Below are 18,034 nucleotides of genomic sequence, written 5' to 3'. Positions count from 1 at the left end.
TCCCTTTGTCTCAGTCAGGTGGGCGAAGACCTCTGTGCTGGGGAGGAGACTTCATGGCGCATCAGCAGCTCGCTTGGGGCCCCATTCTCGTCGTGCCTTTGGCTGAGGGTTTGGTCTCGGGCCTGGGGTTCCACAGGCTGCTGCTAGATGGCCCATTCCTCCACATCTGTAGCATCTCATTGGGTTCCGTGGAACGAAAGGCCTTTGGGTAGGCCGTGGAGCCATGGTTCCTCGTCTGGTTTGTGGTCTCGGGTCCGATTGGTATCTCTCCCTGGCCTCTGGTTGCTTTAGCATGTCATTGGCACGCAGTCCCCTTTCAACTTGCATCGCCACGCGGAACCATTCAGAGAGTCGGTTCAGGATGTCCCGATAAGCAGTCACTTGAGCAATCCGCTTATCTAGGCTCGTTCTGAAAAAATACACTAGCAGCCGCTCAGGTAGGGGAGGCAAGGTGCCCATGACTCTTCGGAATTCACAAATGTGTTCCTTGATGGGCTTCCCTCTCTGGACTAGGCTTCTGAGCTCGTCTTCCACATATGGGTCCTCCCCTACTTCCTCGTACCTCGCCTGCAATAGTTGCAAGAAATCATCTGCGTCTTGCAGTTGGGGGGCTCTATTCTTGTGGCGGGCTGATGACCAAGTCTTTGCTTCCCCCTCCAGCCCTTCTGAAATGGCATTGACCCCAGGGCTCTGGGGAATGGGTAAAGGTGCCCATAGCTTTCGATATAGACTTCAGCTGCGTCAAGGAACTGCGCCACCTGGACTGGATCCCCATCAAATTTCCCTCTGAACCGGGGTGGCTCTGCCCTCGGTGGCCCGTCCTCCCATGGCCGGGCTCTGTATGCCTGTCTGGGGTATCGTTGGGCTTCTTCCTCATCTCTCATTTGGGGGCGGGGGGGGTGATGCCTTGCGTAGGCTGGTATGTTTGCTGGGTGGAGGAGGAACCCATGGATGCAAACTGGGACTTTCCTTCCTTCTGGTGTGGGAGGGGGAAAGGCTGGGCCCCCTTCTATGGTGGCTTAGTTCAACAGGGTCAGCTGGCCTCCTTCTATCTTTGGGCCTGCAGGATGGGCCATCTTCCAGGCTGACAGCGCGTTCAAATTTTTGCTTTAACTCCTCCATGGGGCTTTCGAGTGGCAGGGTTGAAGTTTCTTTCTGTCTGACCTTCTGCCAATCCCATAACCATTCCTCCCTTCCCAGTTCACTCAGGGGCTTCCCCTTACCTTTAGCGTCTGGAAAGGGGAATTCAGCTTCTGCAGATTTTGGCAAAGTCCACCAAGGTTCATCATTTTTTCTTCTCAATTCAATTTTTATTTATTGATTAGCCCTTTGGGCCATAACAAGTGCAGAATTACAAAGACAAATCATTACAAAGGTTTGGTAAAACAAATTAAGTAAAATTGGACTAACTCGCAATTAAAATACAATTAGAATAAAATACGATCTAAAATAAAATCGGGATAAAATACAATAATTTAAAGTACCATTTAAATATAATTAAAATTATATTATAATGTCGCCCCTGCATCTACCCAATCAGTGTTAACTGCTATTAAAATTACATTGTTAGATCAAGTGATCATTCTTACAATCTACTGCATTTTGCTGCACCAACTTTGTCCTCCTTCCCATCAACTTTACCACAAATTTTTTCTTCTCTTGGGCGGGAGCACGATTGTCTGTCCTTGGTAATCCTGTGGCAGTGAGGGGGAAATGGGGGGTTTCAGCTTCGCTGGGGGAGGGGGTGGTCCTGTTGCATCCAAGCTGGCTGGAGTAGGGAGGGGTGGCTGGTTCACAGCCATTTGAAGCAGACTTTCAGTAGAGAGCTGGCTTGCTGCCATGGCTTCAGACCCTTCCCTCCAATCCGTCCAAACATCTGGTAAGGAGCTGGAGGGCTGGAGGTTTGCCAGTTTGGCTTGGAAAGTTGGGTCTTGTCCATCTGTCAGACTGCGGTACTATCTCAAAAGTAAATGAATTTCCAAACTGCCAATCTTTAAGGAAATCTTTCTTTAATTGAAAACAGCCACCGGATCATGACTCCGTGCGGACAAGACTGACCTTTTGCCTCCCAATCCTTCCCTTTCCGAACCCCAAATCTCTGCTTCTCATTGGCTGTCTTCCAAGTCATTCTTCAGACTTCTTCTCCTCGTCATTTCCCAGGAATGTGCTCCCCCTCCCCTCATCTCCATGACAACCAGGCTTCAAAGGGATTTATCAGGCAAAAGTTTCAGAGTTTATCTTTCGTTCTCCTCTGCTCCCTCTCTATGCCAGTGTTGCAACGCTGACACCGAACAGTACCAGCAGAACCGGCGAAGTCAGCAAGATGCCTGTGCGAGTTGTGGGGGACCCCATCCGCACCAGACCTGCAAGTTCCGAGACACCATTTGCCAGCAATGCAAGCGGAAGGGGCACATCGCCAGAGTCTGCAGAGCCAAGCAAAACCACCACTATAGGCCGCGGAGCAACGCTAGCCAATCAGAGATGGCACAGCGAACAAGAACCAATCCGAAGGGCAGCTACCGGAAAAGCGCAAAATCTGAGGATCTCGAGGCCTGCACCATCCGAATCGGCCGGACCTGCACATCCCCTGGGGAGAAGACCTCTGCGACAGTCGGCATCGAGGGCCAGAAGTGTGTAATGGAGATTGATACCGGATCCCCCATTACCATCATGTCCTGGGACAAGATAAAGAAGACTGTCCCCAGTATCCAGAGATGCCAACTACGGCACTAGCGGCTGGGACTGCGCGATTACCAGGGGAACTGCATCCCCGTGGAAGGAATCAGCGAGTTCCAGGTGGAGTACGGGGAATTCCAGGAGAAACTTCCCCTCACTGTCGTCAGCGGAAAGCTCCCAAGCCTACTGGGCATGGACTGGTTCAGAGCCCTGGCATGGGATTCACCGGAGTCCGCAACATGCGAAGCACCCTGAAGGACGACCTGATGCAGGAGTTCCAGGATGTGTTCAACAAGTGGCTCGGCAAGTATGTGGGGACTCCTATCTCATTCAACCTTGACCCCAACATGGTCCCCATCAGGCTGAAACCCAGGAGGGTACCCTTCGCCCTAAAGCCCAAGATTGATGTCGAATTGGACAAATTGATAAAGCAGGGGATGTTAGTGCCAGTCGATCATGCTCGGTGGGAGACCCCAATTGTGACCCCCGTTAAGGCGGACAGGTCTGTGCGCATCTACATTGACTACAAATGTACGATCAACAAGGCCCTGCAGCAGAGTGCCTATCCAGTTCCGATTGTACATCACCTTCTGCATTCCCTAGGGCAAGGCAAGAGCTTTGCGGAACTTGATCTTTTGCAGGCGTACCAGCAGCTGCCAGTAGATGGCGTTACCACAGAGGAACAAACTATAGTAATGCATAGAGGTGCCTTCAAGTGTACCAGACTCCAATTCGGAGTCAGCATAGCTCCAGGACTATTCCAGAGCACCATGGAGCAACTGTTACAGGGGATCCCCGGGGTGTCCTGTATTTCAATGACATGCTCGTCACCGCAGAAGATGAACAGCAGCTAGGGGAGAGGCTGAGACAAGTCCTAGGGAAGTTCAGGAGTGCAGGACTCAGGGTCAAATGCAACAAGTGCATGATCGCAGTCCCTTCCATGGAGTTCTTGGGGTACCGGGTAGACGGAGCCGGGATTCACCCCACCAAAAGCAAGATTAGGGTGATACGAGAGGCCCCCACCCCAAAGATAAGGTGGAACTACAAGCGTTCCTGGGACTATTGAACTTTTATGCCATTTTTCTAAGGGACAAGGCAAAGTAGCGGAGCCCCTACACAGACTGTTGGCCAAAAAGTCCAAATGGGTTTGGGGGAAGGCTGAAGCTACAGCGTTCGCGGCTGTAAAGAAACTCCTGTCGGCTGAGAGTTTCCTAATTCAATACAATTCTACACTTCCCCTAGTGCTAGTCTGTGACGCGTCCCCTTTTGGCGTGGGGGCCGTCCTGAGCTATAGACTAGCAAACGGTCTAGAGGCACCCATCGCCTACTACTCCTGGACTCTTTCAAGTGCCGAACGGAACTACAGTCAAATTGACAAAGAGGCCCTGGCAGCTGTCTCAGGAGTCAAGAAGTTCCACGAATACCTGTTCGGCCGAGACTTCGAACTCATCACAGACCATCGCCCTCTTCTGGGTCTCATCGCAGGGGATCGACCCACTCCGGCAGCCCTACCTCCCAGGATGACACGCTGGGCCATCTTCCTGGCAGCATACTCCTATTGCCTGGTACATCGACCAGGGATGAGCATGGGCAACGCTGACCCCCTCAGCCGTTGCCTGTTACCGGACAACTATCCCAGTTGGGTCACGAGGGGGTGGCCGGAAAAGTCTGAGGGCAGAGAATTCAAACATTTCGCTAACAAAAAAGGTGAGCTGACAATGCAAGGGGGTTGTCTTTTGTGGGGTGATCGGGTTATTGTTTCCTTGTGCCTAAGGGAAAAAGTTTTAAAGCTATTGCATGAGGGGCACCCCAGGATTGTAAGGATGAAGGGGTTAGCTAGGAGTTACGTATGGTGGCCCCTAATGGATAAAGACATCACTGAGTGGGTGGGGAAGTGCCAACCCTGCCAAGAGTCTAGACCAGACACCCCCACAGCACCGGTCAGGGAATGGAAATGGCCACAGGGTCCCTGGTCCAGGATCCACATAGACTTCGCTGGCCCATTCCATGGGCAGGTATTTATGGTCGTAGTGGATGCCTTCTCGAAGTGGTTGGAGATCAGACTCATGAAAACCACTACCACCGACGCCGTCATTAGGGAGCTAAGGCAGTTGTTTGCTACCCATGGCCTACCGGACACCTTAGTCTCAGATAACGGGCCCCAGTTCATGGCCACACAGTTTGTGGGGTACTTAGCAGAGTTGGGGATCAGACAGGTCCTCTCCGCCCCGTTTCATCCAGCTAGCAATGGATTGGCGGAGAGATTTGTGAGAACGGCTAAGGAAGCCATGTCACGCCTACACCCCGGGGACTGGCAAGAGAGGATAGATAAATTCTTACTGGCCCAACACGCCACACCATGCACCGCCTCAGGCAGGAGCCCGGCGGAACTTCTGATGGGGAGGAAGCTCCGAGGAGTCCTAGACAGGCTGCACCCCAGTTATTCCCCTGACAGTTTCAGAGGGGCAGAAAAAAGGCTGAGGGAGTTCACAATAGGGACACCAGTCTTCACTAGAAATTACGGGAATGGGCCCCTCTGGGAAACCGGGACAATCATGGAGGTAACAGGGCCCAAGTCATATAGGGTAGACATGGGAGATGGGAGAATTTGGCGCCGACACATTGACCAGCTACGGAAACGTTGGGCCGTTGACACAGAAGACACATTCGACGAACCACTCCCTAGCTACCAACAGGACTCTCGAACTAACTCAAACCCGAGTCTAGCGGAGGACTTAGCTGTCGGCCCCGAGATCCAGCGCCACCCCATCGCAGAAGATCTACCAGCCACAGAAGTCGCCGCCCACAATGATTTCCCGGAAGTTCCATTGGCGGAGCAGGGAGAAACAGGGAGTTCCTCCGACCTGCTCAACGCCACACCTCCGACTGAACTGCGCAGGTCAACTAGGGTGCGGACACGCCCTGGTCAGCTGAGAGACTTTGTATGCTAATGTCCACCCCAAAAGACCTCTGGGAGGGGAGGAGTGTTATATATGTAGATTTTGGGCAGGCAGTTTGAATTAACTGACCGTCAGCTGATTGGCTGACCACCACAGCTGCAAGGTATATAAAGGGAGCTGTTTCCCCTGGTCAGTTGCTGGGTTCTCACCCTACAATAAAGAGCTGTTGTCACTCACTGCCTGGCTTGCTGCGTCCTCATTCACCCAACCTAACAGATCTTATTAAAAGTGATTAAGGCACCAGGCTAGAAACCAAGAGTCTGTGATTTCTAGTCCTAACTTAGACGTGAAAGCTGCCTGGTGACTCTGGACCAGTGATTCTTTCTCAACCCTATAATTGTTATTGTAGGGAAAAAGGAGGACAAAGGAATAAAGAATTCTATTCTATTCTATTTTGTGCAAACAGATTTGTTTACCAAGATATTCCATTTTATTTCTTACAAAGCCTTTTCATCAGCTCAGGAACTGGAGCAACTTTTTCTATGCATTTCTATAAATAGGGACTTAGTCAAACATATCAAATTGGATTATGGATCTCAAATTACAACCATGTTTTGGAAGGTCCTCTTCTATCTATTGGACATTCAGATTCATTTGTCATCCTTGCACGATCCACCCATTAATGGAGAATTGGGGAGAGTAAATCAATTATTAGAATACTTAACATGCTGTGTCTCTTATCAGCAAAAAAAACCAGCTGACTTTTGTTTGCAGAATTTAACTTAATATATACCTCCACAGTCCTGTCTCTGTGGCACAGGTATGCCACAGATGCATACAGACAAAAGGGTACTACGATTCCAGTAGGAAATTTGGTGTTGCTCCCCAACAGAAGTTTTTATCTTCTCCCTGCTAATCTATAAACTTGGACTTGAAGTTTATTGGCTTCTTCTGTTACTCAGAATTAACCTAGTGGTCTTCTGTTTGTATCATGAAATTTTATCCAGTCTTCCATCTGTAGTTGCTTGTTTATGAGGAGCCACTTCCCCCACCCCCATCTTGATGGATAAGGAAGAAAAACATGGTAGAATGTGTTCTGGATTCTAGATGTAGAAGGAGGTGATTTAAATATTTTATTCATTGGAAGAGTTACCCTGAATCTAAAAGAAAGAGGGAGAATGCAACAGATGGTCTCTCCCCATACCACTTCCATCTGAAATTCCTGAAGAAGACTCACTCTCCATCATCTATGACCACTATGAATAGATATTGAACCCCAGGATGAGGAACACATTGTGATTCCTACCACAATAAAATCTTCAGTACTGTTTTCATGCAGCAAGAATAGATGGGAAATTTCCACCCATCCATCTGATTCTTTGGAACAAAATATGTCTGCTGACATTGAGTAACTGCCAAGCAAAGGTGGGGGAATGGGTTTGTACTGGTTTATCATGGCAATACGTATGTCTGCGAAGAGAAATTGGTTCCAGAAGGGGGAAATAGGGCAACAAAGTTGGCAAAAGCAAGCAACTTTAATGTTGACAGATGAAAGACACAATAAAAATAACATCTCCAGAAAGGAAAAGTGTATAAGAAAGAGATCCCTATCCAGTGGTGAAATCTAAATTTTTTTGCCACCGGTTCTGTGGGTGTGGCTTGGTGGGCGTGGCTTGGCTTGGCTTGGCTTGGCAGTCATGTGACCAGGTGAGCATGGCCAACATGATGTCACTCATGTCTTCTTTCTTTCTTTCTTTCTTTCTTTCTTTCTTTCTTTCTTTCTTTCTTTCTTTCTTCTCTCTCTCTCTCATACACACACACATACACACACACACTCACACACACAGATTTGGTCTGAGCAGCAGCTGCTGCAGGAGAAGGAAGAAAGTGCTCCGGGAGGGAGGGCAGCCCGGCCCGGAAGCTGTGCATCCCCCGTCATGGGCTGGATGCAGCAGCGGGACCCAAGGTGGAGGGGAAGGCAAGCGGACGGCAGTTGCCCAAAGGCCCCACGGAAACACCAGTATGGGCTCTCAATAGCTCTACTAGATGCCATCTCTTTTTGCTTGATCATAGCCTATGTTTTTGTAACAATGTTTTTATCATATTTAATGTGTGAGTTGCTTAGGGATTCACTGAATGACAAGTACTTTGTAAATATATTAAATAAAACTTCAATTAAAAATAATAATAAACTCATAAAAGCAAAGGTCACCCTATAAAACCCTTAGATAAAAAGTTCATAAAAATAAATCTGCATATTTTCTGAACATATTCCTTTCATATGAAAGGAAGTATTTCAACATACAATCATCCACACTAAAACTGGTCTCTCTCAACATGCTATTTACTACAAATGAAAATATCTGGAAGAGCACCCCTAAAATATTCACCATAAACCTATTTAACTAATACACCAAGGTAATGATAAAGGTCATCCTGTCCAGTCGTGTCTAATTCTAGGGGGACGATGCCCATCTCCAAACAGCCAGTGTTGTTCTGAAGACTATTCCATGTTCATGTGGCCGGCATAACTATACATCAAGGCTCATGGAACAGTGTTACCTTCTCATCAAAGTGGTACCTATTTATCTGCTTGCTTTCAAAATTCTAAGTAGGCAAGAGCTGGGGCTCATCCCATCGTGCGGCATTCTGGTCTTGAACTTGGGTTGTCAGTTTTCTAGCTGACAAGCTCAGTATCTTTAATTGCTGAGCCATCACACACAATATTTTTTTTTATATATATATATATATATATATATATATATATATATATATATATATATATATATATATTTATATATATATATATATATGTTTTCTCAGGTTTTCGCGGGTGTTTGTATGTAGGTCTTTGGTTATTCGGGTCTTCTCCCACGTAAAATTGGAAGTGTCTTGGCGACGTTTCGACGAAGTCTCATTTGTCATCTTCAGGCTGGTGTTCTCGGCTTCGTGCTTCCAGGAGCAATGTGAGATCGCAGCTGTCTCTTCCTTTTAACTGCTAGTGGGGGTGTGAACTGATTGGGTGGGAACTTGGCTCTGTTCTGATTGGGTGGAGGTGTGTTCTGATTGGTTAGGGGCTTCGCTGTGCTCTGATTGGATGGGGGGTTGGTTGTGCTCTGATTGGCTGGGAATGTCAGGTATGCTTCCTTCAGTATCCAGGAAAGAAAACCCCAAACTCAAGCATTTTGAAGAATTTAGTACTTTTACTGAATATGAAATGAATAGCAACCCAGTAAAGCTGGAAGTGAGCAAAACGCGCGAAATGCGTCTACTAAGCTTCTCCCCCCCCCCGTGTTCATAAATCATCAGCCAATCCAAAGGTCTTCCAAAGGTCAGGTGGCAACACGTCTGGCAGCGTCATTCATCAGGAATGTAGGGCAGTTGGTCAGCCGTCCCCTTTTGAAGATTCAGTTTCGTTTCTCATGAAGTCCCCTCCTACAAAGACAAAATCCCCTCCTGCTCCCTTCCCCCCCTTTGCTCCATAACTAATCCCTCCCCGTTTCTTATGGCAGCTGAAGCAGGCAAGCTGAGGCTGACATTCGGCCCCCCTTGCAGAAGAGACGTTAGTCCTAAATAAAAGGAAAGAAAAGAGAGAGAAACAGAATATATACAATAATTATGGTTTATCTGGGTATTTGGTATAGAATTGTTGTACTTTCTTGGGAGCTCGGACATCCCGTTTATTCACCCATTCAGCCTGAGATAAAAGAAAATGTTTCCAGGCAATCAGATATTGGACTTTACCATGGTGTTTTCTAGAGTCCAAAATTTCCTTAACCTCAAAATGTTGCTCCCCCTCTATGAGAATGGGAATTGGAGGGGTGCTTTGATCAGCCCTTAGGGTAGATGAGTGTTCAGGTTTCAATAAACTAACATGAAATACAGGATGTATTCGTCTCAGGGTTTTAGGCAATTCCAATTCAACTGTTACTGGATTAATCAGTCTAATCACATGGAATGGTCCCACATATTTAGGCCCCAGCTTTTTGGACTTCTGGGTGGTTTGTAAGTATTTGGTAGACAAATAGACTTTGTCCCCCACTTTATAAATGTGAGCTGGGGACCTTTTCTTATCGGCTTGTGCCTTATGAGCCCGGTGTGCCTCATCTAATGCCTTCCGAGTCACTGCCCAGGTGCTCTTTAATTGTTCAATCCAATCCATCAAGGAGGGATTTTGGGGATCATCTTGAGGTAGCTCGGGAATGGGTACAAAATCCTGGCCCGATGCGACCTTAAAAGGGGTGAATCCGGTGCTACTGTGTACAGAATTGTTATATGCCACTTCTGCAAATGGCAACAAGTCTACCCAATTGTCTTGCTGGTAATTTACGTAACACCTAAGGTATTGTTCGAGCATCCCATTGGTTCTTTCACAAGCCCCATTTGTCTGAGGGTGGTGACTGGAACTCAACCCCTGTGCGGAGCCAATCAATTTCAAAAACTCCCTCCAGAAACTGGAAGTAAATTGCACACCCCTGTCAGAAATTATTCTTTTCGGAGATCCATGTAGTCGGTAAATCTGCCGAATAAACAGTTTTGCGAGGGTTTTTGCTGAAGGGATCTTTGAGCAAGGGATGAAATGTACTTGTTTGGAAAACAAATCAGTTACTACCCAAATGACAGTGCAGCCCTCACTGTCTGGTAAGTCCACAATAAAATCCATAGATATTTCCTTCCATGGGGCGTTCGGTCTAGCCACACTTTGCAGTAATCCAGGGGATTTTCCTGGAGGTCTTTTAGCCGAGGCACATACTGGACAGCTAGCTACATATGCCTCTATGTCCTTTTTAAGTGCTGGCCACCAAAATTGTCTTTTAACAAGATGTAATGTCTTGACAAATGCAAAGTGTCCTGCGGCCTTGGCATCATGAGCATATTTCAATACGGTTGGTCTTAATGTGGTTGGAACATACAATTTCGATCCAACCCAAGCCAGTTCGTCGCGAAGTGTGCATTCATTTGAGTGGGTCTTAAACCACTCGTCAGTTTTTAGCGCTTCTCGTAATTTTTCGAGTAAATCCCCTGAGAGTTCTGGTTCGGTTTTACTCTGCGCTCTGGTAGTGACAGGTGTTGCCAATTGCGTTAAGGGGATCATTGGTTGAACCACTTCCTTCTTTATGCTGTTGTACTGTGGCAATCTGGAAAGTGCGTCCGCCATGAAATTTTTCCCCCCAGGAAGGTAACATAAAGTGAAATTGAACTGCTTGAAATGTTGGGCCCAGCGCGCCTATTTGGGTGATAGTTTGCGTGGTGTTTTTAATGCTTCTAGATTCTTATGATCAGTCCACACCTCGAAAGGGTGTTTCGCCCCTTCTAAAAATTGTCTCCATGTCAACAGCGCCCATCTAACTGCAAACGCTTCTTTCTCCCATATGGCCCATCTCCTTTCCGTCTCTGATAGTTTACGGGATGTGTAAGCACAGGGTTGTAATATTCCATTCTCATTCTTTTGCAAGAGTATTGCTCCTACGGCGACATCGCTAGCATCAGCTTGTACTACAAAAGGTTGTTCTATGTCGGGGTGTTTGAGTACAGGTTCAGCGGCAAACAGTCGTTTCAGCTTTTCGAAAGCAGCTTGACAGTCCATAGTCCATTCTAGTGGTTTCAAGGGTCTGGGTTTTACTTCCCCTTTGGTTTTTAGTAAGTTTGTAATTGGTAGTGCGATTTTCGCGAAAGAGGGGATAAATTGTCTATAAAAATTAGCAAACCCTAAGAAACTTTGTAACTGTTTACGGGTGCGTGGTGCGGCCCATTCCATCACTGCCCGGACCTTTTCCGGGTCCATCTCTATTCCCTCATGCGATATACGATATCCAAGATAGTCAATTTTGTCTTGGTGAAATTCACATTTAGAAAGTTTGGCATAGAGTTCAGCTGCTCTGAGTTTATTCAAGACCGCTCGAACCAATCTTACATGGTCGGCCATGTTGTCAGAATAAATTAGAATATCATCCAAATAGACCAACACCCCCTTATATAGGTGCTCATGCAACACTTCGTTGATCAACTGCATGAATACAGCCGGGGCCCCCTGTAGTCCAAAAGGGAGTACTCTAAACTGGAAACATCCCAGTGGGCAATTAAATGCTGTCTTCCATTCATCTCCCTCTTTTATTCTTACTCGGTAGTATGCTTCTCTTAAATCAAGTTTGGTAAAAAAAAATTTCCTTACCTAAATGGGCCAACATGTCCTTCATGAGTGGGAGGGGATAGACATTTTCTACGCAAATGGCGTTCATGTTTCTATAACCAACTACTAATCTGAAGGATCCATCTTTCTTTTCGCGGAACATTACTGGCGCTGCCACCTTGGGTTTAGCTCGTTCGATGAACCCCCGTTCTAAGTTTTTGTCAATAAAATTTCGCAATTCCCCCAATTCTCGAGGTGTCATGGGGTAGATTTTTGGTTTGGGAAGCTTCACCCCTGGGAGTATTTCAATGGTGCAGTCAGTGGCCCTGTGGGGAGGCAGAGCATCCGACGCTTTTTCGCTAAACACTTCCTTGAGGTCCCAATATTCCTTTGGAATTTTCTCTTCTCCCTCAATATAGTTAATGGCTACTGCCGCCCTTTCTGGTCTTATGTCGTCCCTTTGGGGGGGGCCTTCCTTTCCCGGAGTTGGTTCTGCCGTGCGGATGCGAGGACCCCCGTTTTCCAATTTACTCGTGGGTTCCATTTGCGAAGCCAGGGCAGTCCTAGAATGAGGGGTCATTCCATACCAGGGGCTACAATAAATCTGAGATTCTCTACATGGTTCCCCAACTGCAATTCAAGGGGTTCAGTCATAAAGCTAGCTGGGCCCCGTCCTGCAATCGACCCATCTAATTGACAAAATGCAATGGGTCTTTTTAAAGTTTTTAGTCTCAGTTCCATTTCCTCCACTACTTTGGGGCTAATTATACACCTAGTGCACCCCGAGTCCAACAGAGCTAACAATTTCGCGTGAGCCCCTGTGGAGGGCACTCTTATTTCTACGGGAATGAGTAAGGGTTCTTCCATGTGACTCACCCGATCGTCGGTGTCGGAGTCGGAGTCCGTCTCGCTGTCGTCATCGTTGGTCGGAGTTCCCAACTCACCCTGGTTTCGGGGAGTGAACTCAACGACTTCCCCTTTCAGGGCAGTGCCGCGGGTTTTGGTGGGTATTTTGTCGCCTTTCTTTTGGCCGGCCCCGGAAACTTTTGGCGGTGGCTTGGAGAAACATTCGGCAGCCCGGTGGCCCTCCTTCCCACATTTGAAACAGGTGAAGGGCTTTGACTTGGGTTTGAATTCGGTCTTCCCGCCAGCCATCTTGGGTGCCCCCTTATGGTGGAAAGAGGATGACTGGTCCCCCATCTGTCTGCCTCGGAGTTCGCTCCATCTCAGCTCGATCTCTACGTCCTCAGCTACTATGTACCATCTATCCAAATCATCGGGGACCCCCATGCTTCTGCAGTCCTGATATATCTCTTCATTCAGCCCATCCTTGAAACTCTCCAAAAGAGCCATTTCTGACCAGCCTGTCATATAGGGTGCCAGTTCACGAAACTCTTGGATATACTCTGCCACCGGCCTCCGGCCCTGCTGAATGCTCTTCATTCTGAGTCTCGCCTTTCGTTCAGCTAAATGGTCTTCAAAATGCCTTCTAAGGGCCCTCATGAACTGGTTGTAATTTCTCAGCAAGAGGGAGTTGTTATTGTGGAGAACCACCATCCACTCAGCCGCTACTCCCTCTAGGGCGTTCGCAACGCTTCTGACTTTAGCCGCCTCTGTTTCGTAGTCCTCCCCCCAATCCTGCATGTGGTTCCACACTTGGGTCAGGAAAAATCCCAAGGCTTTAGGATTCCCATCAAACTTCCCAGGCAGGGGGGGGATTTTTGGCTTTTTATGTCTGCGGGGGGGGGGGGGGCCTGCAAGGCTGGGGTTCTCTGGCCGGCTGCATCTCTCCCTCGACTGCCGAAGCCTGGGATGTTCCCTCCTCAAACTCTTCCTCTGCCCCGCAGGCTGTCTCTTCGGGCTCCCCCCTGGGGCCTGCTTCCCCCTTCTCCACAGGAATTTCAAAAGACTCATGGTTTTTCCTGCTTTCTTCCACATCACGGATAAGCTGCAAGGCTTGGTCTATCATGAGACGTTCCTTCTGCTGTTGCATCCACACTGCCTCTTTTTTACGGGGTCTGGAAGTCGTCACTCCCCGGGGGTCCTCCCCCCAGTCCGGCAGTCTCCCCACTCCTTTGGACCATCTAGCTTCCTCCGGCTCCAAACAGAGTTTTTCCAACCATTCTGCAGTTTCTCTTTCCGACTGGAGGGCGGTTGAACTCGCTGCCCCCATTTTCCCTTCTTCATCACTCCCTCGATCTGACATACTTTGGATTTTCAGTCCCCTCGGTTTTTATCCAGGATGACTGGTGGTGACTTCCAGCTTAATGTCAGGTATGCTTCCTTCAGTATCCAGGAAAGAAAACCCCAAACTCAAGCATTTTGAAGAATTTAGTACTTTTACTGAATATGAAATGAATAGCAACCCAGTAAAACTGGAAGTGAGCAAAACGCGTGAAATGCATCTACTAAGCTTCTCCCCCCCCCCCGTGTTCATAAATCATCAGCCAATCCAAAGGTCTTCCAAAGGTCAGGTGGCAACACGTCTGGCAGCGTCATTCATCAGGAATGTAGGGCAGTTGGTCAGCCGTCCCCTTTTGAAGATTCAGTTTCGTTTCTCACGAAGTCCCCTCCTACAAAGACAAAATCCCCTCCTGCTCCCTTCCCCCCCTTTGCTCCATAACTAATCCCTCCCCATTTCTTATGGCAGCTGAAGCAGGCAAGCTGAGGCTGACAGGGGGTGTGTTCTGTTTGGGTGGGGGCTTGGTTGTGCTCAGCTTAGTCTGAGTTGCAGGGGGATTTGAGCTGGTGAGCTGCGTTGTTGTTGTTTGGCTTCGTGTTTGTGGCTGTGCGAGCTCTTCATGGTGGGTGTCAGTCTGCTTCATGTATGGATTGGAGGGGTTTAAAGTGGCTAATGATGCAGCTGCGGTCTGGCTTCTGGTCCTTGGTCGTGGCTCATTATCAGTGTGGGTTTGAGTCTGCTTTCTGCGTGGATGTGTGGTGGTGACATCCTGTGTGGCTCTCGTGAGTGTGGGTCTGGTGTCATTCGTCGTGTTAGGGACTCATTTGTCAATAAGGGCGGGTTTCCAAATGGCTGGTAGGCGGGAGGTATCGTCTCGTTTGTTCATGCTGTGTGGGCGTTTTTCTATCTCGATGGCTTCTCTGATTATTCTGTTGTTAAAGTGTTCAGTTTTGGCGATAGTTCTGGTCTTTTTAAAGTCAATATCATGTCCTGTGGCTTTAAGGTGTTGGACCAGGGAAGAAGTTGGTTCCTCTTTTCTGACTGAGTTCTTGTGTTCTTCTATGCGTGCACTTATTCGTCTGTTGGTTTGTCCGATGTATGTGGTGGGGCAGGCGGTGCATGGGATTTCATATACTCCTTGATTTTCTAACTCAATTTTGTCTTTGGGGTTCCTTAGGATAGTGGATATTTTTCGGTTTCTGCAGAATGCTGTCTTGATGTTATGTTTGTGGAGGATTTTGCTTATTCTGTCTGTGGTGCCTTTTATGTATGGGAGGAGGGCTTTGCTGTTTTCTTGTTCTCTGTCTTGGATTTTAGTGGGGGTTTCTTTTTGGATTAGGTTGGTGATCTTATTTCTTTGGAATCCATTGGATGTTAGTACATTAGTGAGAGTGTGTAGTTCGGTTTTTAGGTGTTGTTCGTCAGCTAAGCGTTTTGTTCTGGAAATGTGTGTCTTGGCTACAGAGTTGATCTGGGCAGGGTGGTGGTGTGAGAGTGCGTGCAGATAGCGGTTTGTGTGTGTTTTCTTCTGGTAGATAGTGTGTCCTAGGGAGCCATTGGATTTTCTGTAGACTAAGACATCCAGGAAGGGAAGTTGGTTGTTCGCTTCTGTTTCCATGGTGAACTGTATTTTGGGGTGTAGGCTGTTGAGGTGTGTGAGGAAGTTGTCCAGTTTTTCTTTCCCAAAGACCTACATACAAACACCCGCGAAAACCTGAGAAAACATATATATATATATATATATATATATATATATATATATATATATATATATGCCAAATATATTTGGCTTATATATATATAAGCCAACCACAGCACAGCATCATTTAAAACAAGTGGTATACAATGTTTCCAATAGGGAACTGACAACAGCAGAAACAAATGTCTTAGCAAAGGGTGGCACCTAAAAAAAATCCCTATAGAAACCATCATATGCGAAGTTGAAACCAGCTTAAAGAAACTCAGCGCTGATGATGCTGATAAAGTTAGACATGATGTCACCAACATTCTACGCACTAGTAAACCACCTAAAAGCAACTATCAAAAGAAGAACAAAAAGCACTACAAGTTTTAAAAAATGATAATAGCATAATGATATTACCAGCAGATAAAGGCAATGCAACGGTAGTAATGAACACAGTAGACTATGAAAAGAAACTGTCTGACTTACTTCAAGATGCCACATATAAACCCATAAACACAGACCCAACAACATATCTAGAAAAAACCACGAGGATAAAGATAAAATCAAGTACTATAAGTAAAGAAATCCAACAAACAATTATCCCCAGAGAAAAATCATCAAAATGCCCAAAACTGTATGGCCTCCCAAAAATACACAAAAATGGAATACCTCTTAGACCCATAGTAAGTTCCATAGGCTCACCGTTACAAAATCTAGCCAAATACCTAGCAAAACATCTACAACCTTATGCAGAAACTGCTGCTTCATATGTACAGAACTCATACCATTTCATACAAATAATGAAAAAGCAACACATAAAAGAAAATGACTTACTTGTAAGCTTCGATATTGTATCACTATTCACACAAATACCTGTCAAATAAGCCCTGTCATCAATTAAAAACAAATATCAACTATCGAAACATATCACAGATTTAACAGAACATTGTTTATCCAACACATATTTCATACACAGAGGACAGAGATACAAACAAATAGAAGGTGCACCAATGGGATCACCTTTATCACCGGTTATTGCTAATCTTTTCATGGAAGAATTCGAAACCAATGCCTTAGAAAAAACTGTTAACAAGCCAAAATTGTGGCTTAGATATGTTGATGACACTTTTGTGATCTGGCCGCATGGAAGAGATAAACTGGAAAACTTCTTAGCATATTTGAACAGCCTCCATCCCAAAATAAAGTTCACCATGGAGATAGAATCAGAAAATCAGTTGTCTTTCCTTGATGTATTAATTTATAAAAAATCTGATGGCACCTTAGGACATACCATCTATCAAAAGAAGACACATACAAACCGCTATCTCAATGCTAAATCACATCACCATCCAGCACAAATAAACTCTGTTGCCAAAACATTAACCACAAGAACTAAACGTCTGGCTGATGAAGCACATTTACAAACAGAATTATATACATTAACTAATGTACTGACATCAAATGGGTTCTGTAGAAACAAAATCATCAGTATGATCCAGCATGTAACACCCAGACAGAAGAGAAATCAACAAGAGGAACAAAACAATGGGAAAGCCATCTTGCCCTATATAAAAGGAAGAACAGATAAAATTAGCAAAATACTACATAGACACAACATCAAAACCATATTTTGCACAGATAGAAAGATATCGTCTACTCTGAGAAATCCTAAAGACAAAATAGAATTAGAAGATCAAGGCATATACAAAATCCCGTGTGCTTCCTGCCCCTCAACATATATTGGACAGACCAACAGAAGAATGAGTGTGCGCATCGAGGAACATAAAAATTCAGTACAAAAGAAAGAACACACATCATCATTAGTACAACACATAAATGCCACAGGACATAATATTAATTTTAATAACACAAAAACAGTTGCAAAAATAGAACATCTCAATGGCAGAATAATCAGAGAGGCCATTGAAATAGAGAAAAGACCATATTGTATGAATAAACATGATGACACCTCCCGTCTGCCTACTATTTGGAAACCTGCTCTCATAGACAGACGAATCTTAACACAAAATATAAACCATAGATCAAAGATTCATCATAATGCCTGTGTTGCCACCATTTCCAGCATAACTTATCCAGTAACCCACAACCAAACAACAGCGCTTCCACCCAATCAAAATACAGCTACGTCATCAGCCAATCAGAATACAACAACACTGTCGACCAATCAGAATACACCTTTGCCTCTTTTCATAGAAAAACGTCAGTTATGATCACACAGTTTGCCCATAAGAACCAAACCGAGAACTTCAGCCAGAAGATGACAAATGTGATTTTGTCAAAACGTCGCTGCTACCCTTCTAGGGATATGTTTGCCATTACACGGGAAGAAACCCGAGATATTAACTGTACACACATATATACCCGTGAAAACTTACATAAACAAATAAGCCAAATAATATATAATAATATATATTATATATATATATATATATATATATATA

The 18,034-nt window shown here is 46.0% G+C and overlaps 1 long non-coding RNA gene across 5 annotated transcripts in view; it reads left to right on the top strand.

Moving 5' to 3' along the window:
* LOC117655712 (uncharacterized) overlaps nt 1–18,034 on the top strand; it is a 149,667-nt gene that overhangs the window by 15,999 nt on the left and 115,634 nt on the right. The gene's annotated exons all lie outside the window — the stretch shown is intronic.

Source organism: Pantherophis guttatus, chromosome 7, assembly GCF_059756535.1.
Source record: "Pantherophis guttatus breed Tessera chromosome 7, ASM5975653v1, whole genome shotgun sequence".
Taxonomy (NCBI): domain Eukaryota; kingdom Metazoa; phylum Chordata; class Lepidosauria; order Squamata; family Colubridae; genus Pantherophis; species Pantherophis guttatus.
Note: the sequence above shows the minus strand (reverse complement) of the source record. Positions and strands in the feature narration are given on the sequence as shown.